Genomic DNA, 20,501 nt, shown 5'->3' on the forward strand with positions numbered 1-20,501 from the left:
TGTATATCAAATGAAAATTAATTAAAGTGTATTTTTTTCCCAAAAGAAAAACAAACTGCTGCAGAAGTGACATAAAAATATGCAACACCCACCATTTTATTCTCTAGGGCCAGAAAAATATGTTTGGGGGTTCTAAGTAGTTCTCTCCAACATGTAAAAATCAGATTTTTTTTTTTGCTAGAAAACTACTTTGAACCCCCAAACATATTTTTTTGGCCCTAGAGAATAAAATGGTGGGTGTTGCATATTTTTATGTCACTTCTGCAGCAGTTTTTTTTTTCTTTTGGAAAAAAAATACACTTAATGAGTTTTCATTTGATATACACTTCCAGTCTGGGTCAATTCTGACACTTTTCTATAAAAAATAAATAAATAAATCAGATTTTTACACGTTGGAGAGAAGTGTCAGAATTGGCCCAGACTGGAAGTGTATATCAAATGAAAACTCATTAAGTGTATTTTTTTTCCAAAAGAAAAAAAAAACTGCTGCAGAAGTGACATAAAAATATGCAACACCCACCATTTTATTCTCTAGGGCCAAAAAAATATGTTTGGGGGTTCTAAGTAGTTCTCTCCAACATGTAAAAATCAGATTTATTTATTTTTTTATTTTTGCTAGAAAAGGGTCAGAATTGGCCCAGACTGGAAGTGTATATCACATGAAAATGTAGCGCTCTTGCGGTGATAGAATGATATGATAGAATTAGTAGATACTTTTCCGTGTGTTGGGATATTATGTCTCGGAGTACAAGGAAGTCATCTGCTCACGTTTTCCCTGTTCTTTGTTGTCATTGCCCTCTGTGGGACTTGGTGCAGCTCCTTGTATGATTTACAGGTGACGCAATAATGAAGATCAAGGAGCAAAACAAACAAAAGCGCCTCCTTATCCCAGCCTGATATGTTGAGTGTTGGCCCAGGACTCTGATGTGTTTATGGTGTTGTAGATAAGGGGATGTTTGTTTTAAGCATTGGGCTTTCAACAGGGAAATACAATTGACAATAATACCCACAACTGCTGAGCCAACCCTCACCCCACCCAAACGGCTCAACCTCGGCTACATTTTTTTATTTTTATTTTAAATTTGAACTCCACGAATGAGACAAAATGTAAAAATAAATGGTCCAGGACAGGGGTGTATTTACCATAAGGCATTTGCCTAGGGCGGCATTTTTCAGGGGGGCAGCGCCGTCCTCCGAAAGAAGGGATGGAAGAAGGGACACACACAGCACGGGGGGACCGGGTGGGATCTGAGAGAGGCTGCGGGCTGAAGAAGAAGGAACACACACAGCACGGGGGGACCAGGTGGGATCTGAGGGAGGCTGCGGGCTGAGGAAGAAGGTACACACACAGCACGGGGGGACCGGGTGGGATCTGAGAGAGGCTGCGGGCTGAAGAAGAAGGGACACACACAGCACGGGGGGACCAGGTGGGATCTGAGGGAGGCTGCGGGCTGAGGAAGAAGGTACACACACAGCACGGGGGGACCGGGTGGGATCTGAGAGAGGCTGCGGGCTGAAGAAGAAGGGACACACACAGCACGGGGGACCGGGTGGGATCTGAAAGAGGCTGCGGGCTGAGGAAGAAGGTACACACACAGCACGGGGGGACCGGGTGGGATCTGAGAGGGGGGACTGGGTGGGATCTGAGAGGGGGGACCGGGTGGGATCTGAGAGAGGCTGTGGGCTGTTTGATGGTGTATGCAGAGCCTGACTCTTGTTCCCGGGGATGTCCGGAGCCGTGAAGGTGACTGTCTTCTCTCTTGCCGGGGTGGACGTTGGCGGTGGTAGTGGAAGGCTCTCTTGGGTGAGGGGGGGCACTGGGGTGTTGTTTGGTGTCAGGCTCTCTTCGTGGTGGAAGGGGGGTGTTGGTCGTTGTCAGGGTCTCTCCTTGGGAGCCAATATTTGTGTTGCCTAGGGCAGCACGGAACCTAAATCCACCACTGGTCCAGGGGGGCAGGGGATAATCTGTATTACTAACCTTTATTCTTGTCTCTGCCAGGCTCCAGTGCTGCCCTCTAGCTCCGGGCCCTTGTAGTCATTTATTATAACATTGGCCCCGCATTGTACAAGAGGAAGCAAGCCCGCTGCCAAAAAGAGAGGATGCTGCGGGAGATCAGTCACACGGATTAAGAGAGCATGCTGGAGCCAGGAAAAAAGATAAATAATACACCTTTTATTATTATTATACAGGATTTATGGCGCCAACAGTTTGCTCAGCGCTTTACAATATAAAGGGAGACAATACAGCAACGATACAGTTCAATACAAGAGGGATAGGAGGCCCTGATCCTGGGAGCTATCAAATTGCCACGTGTATGGCCAGCTCAAGGATCAGCTCGATGCAAGCAATCTTAGAAGTGGTGATTTAAAGATTTTTTGTGTTTTTTTTATTATGTATTGTTTGTATTTATAGACCTACTAGGATGCAACTATATTGCCTCATCGCATACACAGGTTCTGTTTCCTGCTTAGTAACAATACACGGTTGTGCTTCTCATAATGGAAGTTGATTATTTGGCTGATTTATTGAAAACCATGCAGTCGCTGTGTGGCTGTCATTTTATCAACCTATTGCCCTCAATCTGATACTTTCCCTCACAGTACCTCTTCTTTGCCACAAGATGTCTTCCGAGTGGAATGACACCCAGCATCAAACTGAGTGCAGGGGGTCATGGCCACGCCTCCTGAGCATGGCACACCTCTCTCAGTGCATTGAGGCCTATACAGTAACAAAAGCTTGTCGATAAGGGTGTTTATCTGTAAAGCTAAAGTTTGGATATCACATTTACATTATTATATTGGTCCAGCTTTGACCAATGTAAAGGCAACTATACTTGGGTTGAAATTCATCCACTTCCTGCTGAAATGGATGAATTACAGAACGGTTAGTAAGATGGATGAGTCTGGCAGCAGCATTCATGTTAGATTGAAGAAGGGATAGCCTGCGATGAGGTCGGCCAATGAGGAGCGAGTTACAATAGTCAAGGTGAGAGATAACCAGGGAGTGAATAAGTTACTTAGTGGTTTCCGAGGTTAAGAACGGTCGTATCTTGGAGATGTTGCGGAGGTGAAGTCTGCCAATCCCTCCACTGGCCTCCACTCATTGTCCTCCATCCCTCTCTGCCAATCCCTCCACTGGCCTCCACTCATTGTCCTCCATCCCTCTCTGCCAATCCCTCCACTGGCCTCCACTCATTGTCCTCCATCCCTCTCTGCCAATCCCTCTACTGGCCTCCACTCATTGTCCTCCATCCCTCTCTGCCAATCCCTCCACTGGCCTCCACTCAGTGTCTCCATCCCTTGCTGCCAATCCCTCCACTGGCCTCCACTCACTGTCCTCCATCCCTCTCTGCCAATCCCTCTACTGGCCTCCACTCATTGTCCTCCATCCCTCTCTGCCAATCCCTCCACTGGTCTCCACTCAGTGTCTCCACCCCTCTCTGCCAATCCCTCCACTGGCCTCGACTCAGTGTCTCCATCCCTCGCTGCCAATTCTCCACTGGCCTCCACTCAGTGTCTCCATCCCTCGCTGCCAATCCCTCCACTGGCCTCCATTCAGTGTCCTCCACCCCTCTCTGCCAATCCCTCCACTGGCCTCCACTCAGTGTCCTCCACCCCTCTCTGCCAATCCCTCCACTGGCCTCCACTCAGTGTCCTCCACCCCTCTCTGCCAATTCCTCCACTGGCCTCCACTCAGTGTCCTCCATCCCTCTCTGCCAATCCCTCCACTGGCCTCCACTCAGTGTCCTCCACCCTCTCTGCCAATCCCTCCACTGGCCTCCCATTGCCCAACGGATAGAATTCAAAACATTAACAATAACGTATAAAGCCATTTATATATCCCCCTAAGTTACATCACCGATCTTGTCTCCAGATATCACCCAAAGTGTCCTCTCCGCTCCTCGCACGACCTCCTGTTCTCCAGCTCCCTTGTCTCCTCCTCCCATGCTCGTCTCCAGGACTTCTCCAGAGCTTCCTCCATCCTCTGAAACTCTCTACCCCAGTCTATCAGACTGTCGCCTACTCTGCTCACTAGGCGATCTCTGAAAACCTATCTCTTCAGGGAAGCCTATCCTGCCCTCAGCTAATAATGGAATCTTCTGTTCCTCCTACCAGTCCATCCCCCACAGATACTACCTTTAGTACCACCAGCCCCTCCCTCCTAGATTGTAAGCTTCCAGGATCAGGGCCCTCCTATATTGAATTGTATTGTTGCTGTATTGTCTCCTGTTATATTGTAAAGCGCTGAGCAAACTGTTGGTGCTATATAAACCCTGTATAATAATAATAATTTTAATCCATGTATGGCCACCTTTACATTGGTCAAAGCTGGCCATATCCAATTTTCAATCCATGTATGGGTAGACTGGTAGTACAGAAGTCGATTGACTTCTGTACAACCAGCCTGTCGAGTTTTTTGTCTAACAATCTGTAGCTATACCGCTGGTTGCTCCAAAAAAAAAATTAAAATTGTTGTTAACCCTTCCATATACCCAGTGAAGTGACTGGTCTTGGGTGGGATACCTGTCCTTGGGTTGCCTAGTTGGCACTGGTAAATTGGATTTGTGGTTTCTTTAACAACTTGGAATTAATAAAATTGGAGAGCGCAACATGGTAACCAGTCGGCTTCTAACTTCAGCTTGTTCAATTAAAGTGGCCCTAAAGTCTCAAGGTTTTTTACCTTCATGCATTCTATGTAGGAAGGTGAAAAAAACTTTCTGTGTGTAGTAGCCCCCCCAACACATACCCGAGCCCCCTGTTGATCCAGCGATGGCCACGAGAGCTTCAGTTTTCTTGGGACTCTCATTCCTGATTGGTTGAAGCAATCGCAGACAATCAGGAGAGGCAGGGGTCAGGGGTGAGCCGTGGCTCTGTGTGTAAATGGACACACAGGGCAGCAGCTCAGGAGCGTGCCTGCTTGGGTGCTCCCATAGCAAGCTGTTTGCTATGGAGTCACCCAACAGGAGGGAGGGGCCAGGAGCGCCAGTGGAGGACCTGAGAAATGGAGGATCCGGGCTGCTCTGTGAAAAACCACTACATAGAGCAGGTAAAAAAAAAAAACCAAAAAATAAGACTTTAGTATCACTAAGCCTGCTTGGGTGCCCCCATAGCAAGCTGTTTGCTATGGGTCACCCAACAGGAGGGAGGGGCCAGGAGCGCCAGTGGGGGACCTGAGAAGTGGAGGATCCGGGCTGCTCTGTGAAAAACCACTACACAGAGCAGGTAAAAAAAACAAAAAACAAAAAAACAAGACTTTAGTATCACTTTAAGCCTGCTTGGGTGCCCCCATAGCAAGCTGTTTGCTATGGGTCACCCAACAGGTGGGAGGGGCCAGGAGCGCCAGTGGGGGACCTGAGAAGTGGAAGATCCGGGCTGCTCTGTGAAAAACCACTACACAGAGCAGGTAAAAAAAAACAAACCAAAAAACAAGACTTTAGTATTACTTTAGGCTTTGCCAATAAAACCTGGAAGCTGATTGGTTTCTCTGTAGATCCGGATTTTGTACTTTCCAGTTTTAGTAAATCAACGCCTGATGAATAGTGAAAGATGAGGATTGATGGTGAGATTCGTAGATTTGCAGGGACAGGGCTGGTCGGGGGGTGTTCTCTCCTCCAGGAGGAGTTGTAAGAAACCAGGGACCAATTCCCTAGACCTCTACAACTACCACTAACATTGACCTTCAAAGCTGACCGCATTCACCGTTAGATCTCGAAGGATATGCTATTAAAGGTCTGATATCTCTGTATATCAAGCTTGCCCTTTACCACTCTGATAAATAATGCCGTATTACAAACTCAGAGCATCACCCAAGATAATCAAACGGTTTCCCCTCACCCCATCATGGCGGTGGCATGCAGGTATCCCCCTGCTTGTCATCATTGGGTAGATGTTTGGCCATCCTTTGTTTGTCCTCTTGTAGTACAGATTAGATATTTTGCTGTCTAGACCCCTGGTGCCCAACCTGTGGCTCAGGGGCAGCTTGCAGCCCTTTGGTAAATTATTATTATTATACAGTATTTATATAGCGCCAAAGGGTATGCTGAGCGTTGTACAGTATCAAGGGGGACAGGACATGAGACAATACAGTAACAATACAATACACGAAGGGTTCGAGGGCCCTGCTCTTTCGAGCTTACAATCTAGGAGGGAGGGGAAGGTGGTACAGGAGGAGATGGCTGTGGGGGATGGAGTGGTGGGAGGAGTGGAGGAGGTTAGTTGTTAGCTGAGGGTGGGGTAGGCTTCCCTGAAGAGATGGGTTTTCAGGGTGCGCCTGAAGGTGAGGAGGGCAGGTGACAGTCTGATGGATTGGGGTAGGGAGTTCCAGAGGATGGGGGAAGTCCTAGAGAAGTCCTGCAATCGGGCGTGGGAGGAGGAGACCCGGGAGCTAGAGAGCAGGAGGTCCTGTGAGGAGCGGAGGGCACGGGTGGGGTGGTATTTGGGTATCAGGTCAGTTATGTAGTTTGGGGTGGCGTTGTGAATGGCTTTGTAGGTCAGAGTTAGCAGTTTGAATTTGATGCGTTGGGCAATGATGTGTGGCCCTCAGCAGCCTGTAGTGGGATCATTGATTGGGGTAATAGCATTGATCTCTGCCAGCCTCATGTAACATGTTCCCAGTTTTGTATTGTCTTTTGCAGCCATCACCCCCAACAATGTATCCTGTCCTCACTCTCTGACCCTCATTTCTTCTGTGGTCTGCAGTCTGACAGTCCCCTAAAGCATTAACATATATTGAACATTATGTGGGGCCCTTTGGTGAGGTCAGGGGCTGCATTTGAGGCCCCCTGTAGCTCATACGTTGATGACCTATCATTCAGCCTGTCGGTTAACAGGAATTAGGGGTGCCAGGGAGGTTCAGTGCATGGTCGATCCGATTGGCTGCAACTGTCCATTGGACAAATTCGCTGTCTTTGCATTGCAATGTTTAACCCCTCACCCTCCTGAGGATTTACCCCCCTTCCTGACCAGGCCATTTTTTGTGTTACGTGGTCATGCACCCAAATTAAATTTTGTCCTTTTTTCTTTTTTTTCCCCCCCCACAAATTGAGCTTTCTTTCGGTGGTATTCGATCGCCTGTGTTTTTTTTTTTGTTTTGTTTTTTTTTTCTTCCATTTTTTGCACAATATAAAAAAGACTAACAATTTTGAGAAAAAAAACAATATTTTTGACTTTTTGCTACTTGGTTTCCTCCTCCCACACCCGACTGCAGGACTTCTCCAGGACTTCCGCCATCCTCTGGAACTCCCTACCCCAATCCATCAGACTGTCACCTACCCTCCTCACCTTCAGGCGCTCCCTGAAAACCCACTTCTTCAGGGAAGCCTACCCCACCCTCACCTAACAGCCGTTCTCCACTCATCCTACCACTCCATCCCCCACAGCCACTTCCTCCTGTACCTCTACCCCCTCCCTCCTAGCAGGGCCCTCGAGCCCCTCGTGTATTGTATTGTTACTGTATTGTCTCATGTACTGTCCCCCACTATAATGTACAGCGCTGAGCAAACCTATTGGCACTATATAAATACTGTATAATAATAAATAATAATAATAATATTAAACCTGTTCAGTAAAAAAATTAAATTTCGTCATACGTTTACGCCAAAATGTATTCTGCGACATGTCTGCTAAAGAAAAAAAATCCCCATATGTGTAAATTAATTGGTTTACTTGCGGTTTAGCGTTTTCAAATAGCGGTATACATACTGGGAGTTTTATTTTTACTAGTAATGGCGGCAATCAGCGACTTATAGCGGGACAGCGGCGGACATTCTGACACTGGGGGGGGAACTGACTTTGTATCATTGAAATCCCCAGTGACACCAATACAGTGATCAGTGCTAAAAAAACAAACAAAAAAACCCCCCTGACACTACTATTGGTACTGGGCAGGAAGGGATTAACATGTGTTGTGATCAGGGGCGGACTGACCATTCGAGAACTCGGGCACTGCCCGAGGGCCTGGGGTCAGTAGGGGGCCTCATGAAATGCCCCGGGTACCTTTTTTATAGGCTTTTTTTTGAGTGTGGGCGAGGACACAGGGGCCCCATGATCCCCTATTGCCCGGGGGCCCCATGAGTTGTCAGTCCGCCCCTGGTCGTTATCAAAGGGTTAACTGTGTGCTGGGAGTGATCAAAGGGTTAACTGTGCACAGCCATTCAAAGCAGTGCTCCTGAGCTGACGGGGAGGAGAATTGTTAGTAAACAAAACAGTTCTCCTCTCAGTTGAAGATCATCAGAAATCACTGAGCACCAGCAAGTACTCACTGGCTGGGACCCAGTGATTGGCGGCACGGGTAGGGCGTGCGCCTACCCGGAAATGCAAAACCACGTGTATATATACGTGATTTTGCGCACCCGTGCCGCCCTGTAGCTGTATTTCTGCTATAGGGCGGTCAGGAAGCGGTTAAATAAAGTGCGTAGTTTACACAGACCTCCTCGAATTGCTCTGTGGAGGGCAATTTTGGTTGTAAAACATCCCAGTGCTTTATCTCTGATTTATGAAGGAGGTTACCCACAAAACTACTTGTACCATAAAGAAATTTCTTTTCAAGGCAGAAATTGAAGCTCATGTTAAAGATTCACCAAAGGTAGAGGGCTGAACAGAGATCTGAATACTAGTACAACCCTAAGGGCTCGTTCACACTTGGCTGTTTTGCCAACGCTTGCCAAACGCCCCTATAGCGTTTGGCAAGCGTTGGTCCGGCGTTTGCGGAGCGTTTTTTAACGCTCGGCAAACGCTCCGCAAACGCCGCATGCGCGGTTTAGCGGCAGTTGCTAGGTGTTTGCCGAGCGTTAATAACGCCCCACAAACGCCTATAATGCAGTTTGAGTGGTGTTACCGCTCCGCAAACGCCCCGCAACCGCGTCGCAACCGCACCAGCGGCACCATAGACGAGAATAGCAGGCTTCAAAGCCTCCTGACTCGTCCAGAGGCGTCCGTTTTGCCGCGACGCGACGCAAACGCTCCCGTTAGAACAGCACCATGTGCTGTAATGTGCAGAATTGGCAGAGGCGTTTGGGAAGCGGTAAAAACGCTTCCCAAACGCCTCTCTGCCGCCTGCACACAAGGCTAGTGTGAACGTAGCCTTACATGTTCTCTTTTACAGCTCTGACTTCAGCAATGAAGGGTCAGGAGAATTTGCGGGTTCCTCTTGTGTTTGTTTACCGTCAGGCCATAGTAGAATAGATGATGTGATTTCAGTTGGACACACCTTCTACTAAAGTGTGAGTACGCTGCAACGTGAGCCCCGCCAAAATCAGACCGTTCATTTCTAGATGTGTTCAATACTGCCCTGTACTGTAGGAAAATCATGCAGCCGCCTCCTCCAGGGACTGCAAGCTGCAGAATATTGTGTGTTTCTTCTTGGTTTTAGTTATCCTTTTAAGGCGTTTGCAAGAAGCATCTCACATACGGTTTGCGTACGTGTTACGTGCTGTTTGCTTCCTTTTTTCTTTTTCAGATTTTCGCGCCGCCCTCGAAAGGCGGCTTTCGAGACGCGCCGCCCTCGAAAGGCGGCTTTCGAGACGCGCCGCCCTCGAAAGGCGGCTTTCGAGACGCGCCGCCCTCGAAAGGCGGCTTTCGAGACGCGCCGCCCTCGAAAGGCGGCTTTCGAGACGCGCCGCCCTCGAAAGGCGGCTTTCGAGACGCGCCGCCCTCGAAAGGCGGCTTTCGAGACGCGCCGCCCTCGAAAGGCGGCTTTCGAGACGCGCCGCCCTCGAAAGGCGGCTTTCGAGACGCGCCGCCCTCGAAGGCGGCTTTCGAGACGCGCCGCCCTCGAAGGCGGCTTTCGAGACGCGCCGCCCGGAAGGCAGCTTTCGAGACGCGCCGCCCTGGAAGGCAGCTTTCGAGACGCGCCGCCCTGGAAGGCAGCTTTCGAGACGCGCCGCCCTGGAAGACAGCTTTCGAGACGCGCCGCCCTGGAAGGCAGCTTTCGAGACGCGCCGCCCTGGAAGGCAGCTTTCGAGACGCGCCGCCCTGGAAGGCAGCTTTCGAGACGCGCCGCCCTGGAAGGCAGCTTTCGAGACGCGCCGCCCTGGAAGGCAGCTTTCGAGACGCGCCGCCCTGGAAGGCAGCTTTCGAGACGCGCCGCCCTGGAAGGCAGCTCTTGAGGCGCGCCGCCCTCTACCATTATAATTATTGACTTTGAAGAACTTCAATAATTATAGTGGTAAGTAGTTATTTGCCTTCTAGCCTTTTATCGTCTCTCGCAGTCTAATAGAAGAGTAACACCCAGTGACCCTGTGAGGTGCTGTGTGGATTCCTGCCGTAGTGTTTCACCCAGGGTGACTGTAGCACAGCTGCAGCGATTTCTGGTAGCTCACTGATTGCGTTCACTTGTAGCCTGAAACTTCTTTTTAGCTGATCAGATGCGGCGCTCCTCACGTTATGTCTATGACAACATGACTGTGTATAGGACACCTGCATGTGCTTTGGCACTTGTCAGTTTTCTGCTGTTTATGGTCAGGGGTCTAACAGAAAAATCTCCCATAATACACTTCTGGAATCTACAGGCTGCTGGTAGCGAAAGTTAACAGTCTGGTTCAGTTGATTATGATTATTATACAGTATTTATAAAGCGCCAATAGTTCGCTCAGCGCTGTACATTACAAAGTTGATGGTGGCAAGATACTGGTAGATGGGAGTAGAGGGAACCAAACCCTGACTTTGGTGCTATACCCTGACTGCTACCATTGGATTGGCCTGGCAGCCAGGGAACTAGCATTTTTAGAAGAAATCTGCATTAACATACTTCCTCACTACAGGTTTCCTTTACGGTTTCAGTCCTGCCTGGTTCCTTTTTTTTTTTTTTTTCTTGCGGTTTGTGTCTATTTTCTTGTATGACATTTTTGAGAAGTGAATGTCTTCCCTTTTCTCATGCAGTAAGTATGGACTTCACTTCTCTATAGAGTAGGCTTGTGCTTACTCATTGCCAAAAATGTGGTAAAAACGCATATGTGTTTTAACCGCGTTTTGCACCTTTGAAAGAGAACCGTGACTCCAAAAATGCACCAAAAACGCAACCGCAGGTGTTTGTCACATTTTTTAGGCCTTTTCCATTCCTTTCAACAGAGAGTTTTTTTTGTTTTTTTTTACCGAACCAAACATACCAAAAATGCAGCAAGCAGGGCTTTGAAAAACGCAGCGGACGCACAGCTGACCAGTGTGAAGAGTCCATAGGGTTTAATGGTCATGCATTTTGCTTCCGCTTTTTTTTAACCCAAAAAACAGACCAGTGTGACGGCAGCCTTCGTGAAAAATGACCAATTGGGCAATAATGGACATTAGGGCTCCCTCTAGGTGTCGATCGTGTGGCAAATGCCAGTTTTCTGGTCACATGTCCTCTGCCGAAGGCACTTGAGGCAGTCAAGTTTAGAAGGAGCCAGCCCGTCAGTTACTTTTCTAGACTCTCTGATCCTCCATTATGGCAGAGACATTAGGGTTGGTTTACTAAAACTGGAGAGCTCTGCATAGAAACCAATCGGCTTTCAGTTTTTGTTTTGTTTTGACTGAAGCTAGAAGCTGATTGGCTACCATACAGAGCTGCACCAGATTTTGCACTCTCCAATTTTAGTAAATCAATCCCACTGTGTGATTAACATCATAGGTGGAAGACTAGAAAGTGCTTTCACCCTCCTAGGTACACGGTGTGGCAGGATTAACTGACTAGCTGAGCAGGCATAAAATTCTAAAATCTCCATTAAAATGATCTTTAGTGCACACAAAAACAATAGAATACCCATTTTTTTGGTAAAATATAAAAGAGGAGGTAGTGTTGAGTAATTAGATACCCAACATGTCAAGACTCCAAGTTACATGTGCTGTAAAAGACCTCACAGTACAGTGGTAAACGAAACCCGGAGAACCCTCAGGCGCCGTCCAGGATCCAAGAAATGGCTTACACGTTTTGAGGGAAACCCTCGTGTTGATGTTTTTACCCCGATTTTATCAAACTTTCTTTGGGATTATGCACTATGCTGGTTTCCTCTTTGTTTGTCCCTTTGCAGTTGTTATCTGGACGACCCCAGTCATTCGAGGGCAGCAAGGCCTAACATATCCCTTGTTCGCTTTCCTAACCTACACATAGGAGGTACTGTTCCTGGTCCTCCACACTCATGTGCAGGAGGTTTTGACACTTTCCTTTGGAGACATCATGGGTTAAACTTTGAATATCTCGCCTGTACTCCATTGCAGCTAATCAAATACAGATTGTGCTTGATTAGCTGCTTCCCCGGCTACAGTAGCCGGGGAATGAATGATCTGAAACTGGCAGTAACAAAATATTTTGTCTCTTCCGGCTTCCTTCCTGTTTCTCGATCTCCTATGCTCACTGTTTAGTCAGCTTAGTGAGATCCTGGGCTCCCCAGAGGAACGGGAGAGCTCAGGAACCACCGCAGGGAGTGACGTGGACCATTCTTACTATTGTAAAAGTGATTGGGAGGCTGTAGAGCCACCCAGATCACATTTCTTGAACAACTAATGTTTACGGCTAAAAAAACATTTACCAAGCTCATAGCTGCAGTTTTACCCACTTGAAGTCCAGGACGTTCTAAAACAGCCTGGGGATTGGGGAGTAGACTTTAGATAATGTGCGGTTATGAACTGCTAGGGGGGGTGTCTGTGGTCAGAGCGTCGCCCATACACATGCACACTTGGGTCACCCAAAAGTTCATGTTTAAGCCAATAAAGGGACGGCATAGACCTTCCATTGATGATTATTTCAGTATGATTTCGGCATTTGTCCATCACTCCTCCTGGGTGGCTGGGTAGTTGAGTGTGCCAGTTGTCGTGAGATTTTAGCCAGTTTGGGCGATGGTTGCGTCACATCTACAGCAGTTTTGGCGGGAAACTAAATGAAACGGTACATGTTTTGTTGTTTTTTGTTTTTATTTTTCTTTTGTTTTTTGTTTCTCCTTTTGATCTGAAATGGTTAACATGCATGTTACATAAAAAGTGACCAGTTGGCTAACTGTTCACACATTTCCTCTCCACATTGGTGAGCAGTAAGTGGTAAATAGCTTGACAATGGGATCCGAAGAGACAATAGCTGTAGAAATTCACTCTGGCTTTCTGTTATGAAGCTGCGACTTCCCCCTCTCATTCATCTCTGACTCAGCCCGGCTCTATTAATAAAAAATACAATCCCGCTCAGTTACAGTTCAGCTGCCGAGCGCCTCCTGAGTGTACCACACCGAGCAGCTCTTAAAGGGGCAGCTGCCTAGCAGCCCATGTGCTCTGAATAAGAGGTTAGCACTTCCGCCTGGCAGTACTCGGGTTGTTGGTTCGAATCCCAACCACAGCACTACCTGCCTGGAGTTTGCATGTTCTCCCTGTGCCTGCGTGGGTTTCCTCCGGGTACTCCGGTTTCCTTCCACACTCCAAAGACATGCTGGTAGGTTAATTTGCTCCTGTCTAAATTGTCCCTAGTATGTGTATGAATGAATGTGAGTTAGGGACCTTAGATTGTACACCCCTTGAGGGTTAGGGACTGATGTACAATATTTATGTAAAGTGCTGCGTAAATGAACGGTGCTATATAAGTACCTGAAATAAGTAAATACATGTGTGCACGCACGTGTGTGTGTGTGTGTGTATATATGTGTGTGTGTGTGTGTATATATGTGTGTGTGTGTATATATGTGTATATGTGTGTGTGTGTGTATATATATGTGTGTGTGTGTGTGTGTGTGTATATATATGTGTGTGTGTGTGTATATATGTATGTATATGTGTGTGTGTGTGTATATATGTATGTATATGTATGTATATGTGTGTGTATATATGTATGTACAGTCAGGTCCATAAATATTGGGACATCGACACAATTCTAACATTTTTGGCTCTATACACCACCACAATGGATTTGAAATGAAACGAACAAGATGTGCTTTAACTGCAGACTATCAGCTTTAATTTGAGGGTATTTACATCCAAATCAGGTGAACGGTGTAGGAATTACAACAGTTTGCATATGTGCCTCCCACTTGTTAAGGGACGAGAAGTAATGGGACAATTGGCTTCTCAGCTGTTCCATGGCCAGGTGTGTGTTATTCCCTCATTATCCCAATTACAATGAGCAGATAAAAGGTCCAGAGTTCATTTCAAGTGTGCTATTTGCATTTGGAATCTGTTGCTGTCAACTCTCAAGATGAGGAGATCCAAAGAGCTGTCACTAACAGTGAAGCAAGCCATCAGGCTGAAAAAACAAAACAAACCCATCAGAGAGATAGCAAAAACATTAGGCGTGGCCAAAACAACTGTTTGGCACATTCTTAAAAAGAAGGAACGCACCGGTGAGCTCAGCAACACCAAAAGACCCGGAAGACCACTGAAAACAACTGTGGTGGATGACCGAAGAATTCTTTCCCTGGTGAAGAAAACACCCTTCACAACAGTTGGCCAGATCAAGAACACTCTCCAGGAGGTAGGTGTATGTGTGTCAAAGTCACCAATCAAGAGAAGACTTCACCAGAGTGAATACAGAGGGTTCACCACGAGATGTAAACCATTGGTGAGCCTCAAAAACAGGAAGGCCAGATTAGAGTTTGCCAAACGACATCTAAAGAAGCCTTCACAGTTCTGGAACAACATCCTATGGGCAGATGAGACCGAGATCAACTTGTACCAGAGTGATGGGAAGAGAAGAGTATGGAGAAGGAAAGGAACTGCTCATGATCCTAAGCATACCACCTCATCAGTGAAGCATGGTGGTGGTAGTGTCATGGCGTGGGCATGTATGGCTGCCAATGGAACTGGTTCTCTTGTAGTTATTGATGATGTGACTGCTGACAAAAGCAGCAGGATGAATTCTGAAGTGTTTCGGGAATATTATCTGCTCATATTCAGCCAAATGCTTCACAACTCATTGGACGCCGCTTCACAGTGCAGATGGACAATGACCCAAAGCATACTGCAAAAGCAACCAAAGAGTTTTTTAAGGGAAAGAAGTGGAATATTATGCAATGGCCAAGTCAATCACCTGACCTGAATCCGATTGAGCATGCATTTCACTTGCTGAAGACAAAACTGAAGGGAAAATGCCCCAAGAACAAGCAGGAACTGAAGACAGTTGCAGTAGAGGCCTGGCAGAGCATCACCAGGGATGAAACCCAGCGTCTGGTGATGTCTATGCGTTCCAGACTTCAGGCTGTAATTGACTGCAAAGGATTTGCAACCAAGTATTAAAAAGTGAAAGTTTGATTTATGATTATTATTCTGTCCCTTTACTTTTGGTCCCTTAACAAGTGGGAGGCACATATGCAAACTGTTGTAATTCCTACACCGTTCACCTGATTTGGATGTAAATACCCTCAAATTAAATCTGACAGTCTGCAGTTAAAGCACATCGTGTTCGTTTCATTTCAAATCTATTGTGGTTGTGTATAGAGCCAAAAATGTTAGAATTGTGTCGATGTCCCAATATTTATGGACCTGTATGTATATGTGTGTGTGTATATATGTATGTATATGTGTGTGTGTGTATGTGTATGTATGTGTGTGTGTATATATGTATGTATGTATGTTTGTGTATATATGTATGTATATGTGTGTGTGTATATATGTATATGTGTGTGTGTGTGTGTGTATATATGTATGTATATGTGTGTGTGTATATATGTATATGTGTGTGTGTGTGTATGTGTGTGTGTATATATGTATGTATGTATGTATGTGTGTGTATATATATATGTATATGTGTGTATATGTGTGTGTATATATGTATGTATATGTGTGTGTGTGTGTGTATATATGTATGTATGTGTGTATATATATTTATTTGTATGGTTTGGTTGGAGTCACAATTGGCTTAGAATTTTGTCCTTGCTGGGTGACACTGTAGAGCGGTGGTCAGGATCCTAGCCATACATCTGAATTACATATACGTGAACGTTTTTTTCCTGATGTTGAATTCTGTGAGTCACACCTCTACCACACTACATAGCCGGCAGGTGACATCATTATTTACTGCTGCATCTCTGGAGCTTCTTCTGTCAGCTGCCTGCTCATCGAGCTATGAATAAGAGTCATAAACCTGCTGAGGTCATCCTCGCCTCCCTCTGTAAGCTGTAAAATCGCCTCTCCCTGCTGCCCCCAGTGCCTGAAAGCATGGCAGATCGGCAGAGCCATGTATTTCAGTAGAGCCCCGGTTGGCTGCATAAACTCCTGTCTTTGTCTGCTGTGCATGGGATAAGGGAAGCTTACATATAAAACAGAATTCATATAGCTATGCTACAACTTTTCTAAAATACATATTTTAATGAATAACAAAAGACCTATTCATTATAAATGTGTTTCAGGTTATTGAGGGATTCAGAGACCCAAAGTGGACCTGAACTCAGAATTAAAAATTATTGTTCTCCTGTAAGTCCGTGTACTTCCTGATATGTGAGGGTGCTGAGACCAGGGGCGGACTGACCATTTGGAAACTCGGGCGTTGCCCGAGGGCCCGGGGTCAGTAGGAGGCCCCATGAGATGCCCCTGGTACCTTTTTCATAGGCTTTGGGCAAGGACACAGGGGCCCCATGATCCCCTATTGCCCGGTGGCCCCATGAGTTGTCAGTTCGCCCCTGAGTGTATCTAAATCTGATAGTACATCTAACACTCTCCTCCCCCCAGACTGCCAATGCTGCTGTCCAAAGGTGCCCCCCTGTGCTCCTTCATCCAGATTGGGGGCACTCTTATACAGGAGGTGTGTTACTGGCCAGAACTGAGAGAAAAAAAAGCCTAAAGAAAGAAAGCTAATGCAGCCACCACATCTAATGATCGGTAATCTACAATAATATTACATTTGTGGTTTTGGGTTTAATACCGCTTTAAGAGAGGGCTCCACGTTTCTGCGTGGTCACGCATCCAATATGTCTCCGGCCTGTAGTACATATGTAACATATGTCTGTACGTGTCTGCTAGTGTAAGGAGAGTGAGTCATCCTCTGCATCCACACAAGGGATTCTTCCTCCTCCTCCCTCCTCCTCCTCCCTTCTTCATCCTCTGATTTCATTACCGCTCATGAACGATCCCGCTCTGATGACTATAATGTCAGGAATGCTGAGCAGCGAGGAGAGGACGTCTGCTAAACACTGTGAGACATTTCTCATAAGGCAGCTGAGATAAACTGGCTGAGGATAGTTAGGAAAACCCAGTGGGGTGATTGATGAAAATAGATTACCGGAAAATGCTTCCTGGTTTTAAAGAGGAAAATATCCGACATTTGCAAGGTGTTCGTCTTACTGCCTGAAGGTCATTTTGAAAGCTGACATTTTTGGTACAGCAGTTCATACAACGGAAGGACCAATGTAGTAAGTATGTATGTGCCATAGCTGTGGGACCCCCTGTGGAAGTTAGAAATCGCTGTACTAGATCCCCCCCTACCACAGTGATTGCTGCTAGCTTCCGGGTCCCCGTGCCAGGCTGCTGTCCTGAACACAGAAGGTCACTCGCTTGGCACATGGACTATTCAGAGAACGCTGTGCATTTTCTCAGTGTATGTAAAGCGTTCTCTGATTGGATGAGGTGAAGAGGTGGGCGGTGAGGTCATGATACCCACCTCATTCAATCAGAGAACACTTTGCATTCATTGAGAAAATTCAAAGTGTTCTCTGATTGAGGCGGGTATCATGACCTCACCGCCCACCTCTTCACCTCATCCATTCAATCAGAGAACACTTTGCATTCATTGGGAAAATTCAAAGTGTTCTCTGAATGGCGCCCATGCTGAGCGAGTCCCTTCCTATAAACAGCAGGGTAGCCACTTGGCAAGGGGACCCAGATGCCGTCCATTCTATCTTCAGCAAAGAAGCAAAATAAATAAATAAAATTGAAGTTCTGCTTCAAAGGTGGTTTTAAAGCTTCTTTTTTAACCCCTTCACGCCGGTGCCTCCCGGCCCTTTAAGAGTTTCAGAAGCCGGGAGGCGGGGTTTAGGGATCATGTGGCCGTCACAGCGGTCACATGATCGGGAAAGGTCCCGATCAAAAGAGACTGGGACCTTTCCGTGAGTACCGGACGTGTGCTGGGAGCGTGCAGCACATGTTTTTTTTATTTTCATTAGAACGCAAATGTGCGGCCGCTCAGCGTCTAGGCCCAGATGCCGGGAGGCCTCACATTTGTGTGCGGCCGGCGTGAAGAGGTTAAATAACAAACATGTTATACTTACCTGCTCTGTGTAATGGTTTTGCACAGAACGGCCCTAAACCTCTTGTATTGGTGTCCCCCCGCTGGCGATCTAGGCTCTTCTCTTCTCTGAGTGCCTCCATAGCAAGCTGCTTGCTATGGGGGCACTTGTGTGGGCTCAATCCTGAGGTGGGCTGTGTGCATCCATAGGCATAGGGCGTCACCCTCCCCACAGGATTTGACTGACAGAAGCAGGAACCAATGACTTTTGGCTCCTGTGAGTGGAAAGAAGGGAGACGAGGTGCTGGAGATGGCACAGCGCTGGATCGAGATCAGGCGCCAGTAAGTGTTTAAAGGGGGGATAGAGGAGCAGCTTTTAAAAGGTGTGTTTTTTTTGTTTTGCTTTTTTTTGACCACTATAAGTTAAATAATCCCTGCTCTCAGAATGGTGGTGGTTATCAAGAAGGGATCTGTGAGAGGAGTGTGCTGGTGGCTTGGGGCCGTGGATGATGATTCACATGGCCTGTATACCGTATACTACGTATGTCTTCCAGATGGGAAATATCAATAAGGACTTAACAGTATTTTGCAATTTTTGTTAGCTGCTCAGTTCCCTGAAAAACACTTATAACCCATCTCTGTTGTATGTAATAACACAGCCCATTGTAGGTTTCTTTATATACTTAGCGGAAATATATTAATCGTGGGATCCCAGGATAACTATTTTTTTTTTTTTTTTAAACTCTGTGCCAAAAGGGTTCAACTAAGATGAACATTTAAGGTTGAAACGTAGTCTTACTATATTTTGCCTTCCTTGACATCCCATCACCCTACTCTACATAGATAGTCTGGCTGAAAAAAAGACAAAAGTCCATCCAGCTCAACCATTTACAAGAAAAAAGTTATAATCCTACACACAGTTGATCCAGAGGAAGGCAAAAAAAACCCAGCAAAGCATGATCCAATTTGCTCCTGCAGGAAAAAAAAATTCCTTCCTGATCCCTCGAAAGGCAATCGGATATTCCCTGGATCAACGTCACCTATAAATGTTAGTATCCAGTTATATTCTGTGTATCCAAGAAAGAATCCAGGACTTTCCTACAGCAATCCACTGAGCTGGCCACAACCAACTCTTGCGGGAGTCTATTCCACATTCTCACAGCTCTCACTGTGAAGAAACCTTTCCGTGTTTTGGAGATTAAATTTATTGTCCTCCAGATGTAGAGTGCCCCCTTGTCCTCTGTGATGACCTCAGGGGGAATAACTCTACACCGAGTGTACTATATGAACCACTGATATATTTATACATGTTGATCATATCCCCCCTTATGTATTATACATGGAGATCATATCCCCCCTTATGTATTATACATGGAGATCATATCCCCCCTTATGTATTATACATGGTGATCATATCCCCCCTTATGTATTATACATGGAGATCATATCCCCCCTTATGTATTATACATGGAGATCATATCCCCCCTTATGTATTATACATGGAGATCATATCCCCCTTATGTATTATACATGGAGATCATATCCCCCCTTATGTATTATACATGGAGATCATATCCCCCCCTTATGTATTATACATGGAGATCATACCCCCCCTTAAGTATTATACATGGTGATCATATCCCCCCTTATGTATTATACATGGAGATCATATCCCCCCTTATGTATTATACATGGAGATCATACCCCCCCTTATGTATTATACATGGAGATCCTATCCCCCCCTGTAATCTCCTCTTCTCAAGAGAGAATAAATTCAGTTCTGGAAAGTGGCAAAAGATGCCAGCATGCGGGTTTGATTATACTCTTTTCAAAAATTCCAAAAAGTACAGTTTTTGCAGCATGTTGTATTGTGAGGATAGAATTTCTGCCCACATCTGGCCTGCCGAAACATTTCTTGAATTTGCGTTGTGTTTCCATGATGTGGTCGGCCGCCATAACAAACAATGACCCTGAGTGACCAGGGGACACACCATCATTCATTGCTATGGTGCTGGCAGCCAGCCGATCCACACCATGGAAATACATGACACTGATCCCGAGCAGTAGCATCTAGGGCTACCCCAGCATTTCGAGGACCACCTTTGCCTCTTTCCTCTGTTCAGACCTGCTCTGGTACCTATGGCATATTGTCATTTAAATGGGAATTGTGATTTAAGATGGGGGAGGAGGCCTTTGCTGTGAGGGGGACTCTGATGTGCAAGCCAAAACTCTGATGCGAAGGGAGAGCTTTGATGGGGGGCCTCTGATGTGAAGTTATTTCTGGGAGCGTGTTTATTTGGTCATTTATAATACTTTTTTTTTTTTTTTGCTCACAAATATTTGTAAAATATAAATGTAGCCCACATACTGAAAAGCTTGGAAAGTCCTGGTCTAGGGG

At 46.4% G+C, this 20,501-nt stretch overlaps 1 protein-coding gene across 3 annotated transcripts in view; it reads left to right on the plus strand.

The window, feature by feature from the left end:
• Window positions 1-20,501, plus strand: part of LOC149431208 (phosphatidylinositol 4,5-bisphosphate 3-kinase catalytic subunit delta isoform-like) — a 74,165-nt gene that overhangs the window by 27,996 nt on the left and 25,668 nt on the right. Inside the window, exon 1 of one of the 3 annotated variants that reach the window (XM_089665791.1) lies at window positions 17,025-17,291. The exons of the other annotated variants lie outside the window; for them this stretch is intronic. The gene's annotated coding sequence lies outside the window, so the exon portion shown is untranslated. Of the gene's footprint in view, window positions 1-17,024; window positions 17,292-20,501 lie in introns of those variants that run through there. 3 annotated transcript variants of the gene reach the window in all.

The sequence above is a fragment of the Staurois parvus genome, unplaced genomic scaffold (assembly GCF_062004578.1).
Source record: "Staurois parvus isolate SC_StPar_1 unplaced genomic scaffold, SC_StPar_1.0 ptg002351l, whole genome shotgun sequence".
NCBI classification, from domain to species: Eukaryota; Metazoa; Chordata; class Amphibia; order Anura; family Ranidae; genus Staurois; species Staurois parvus.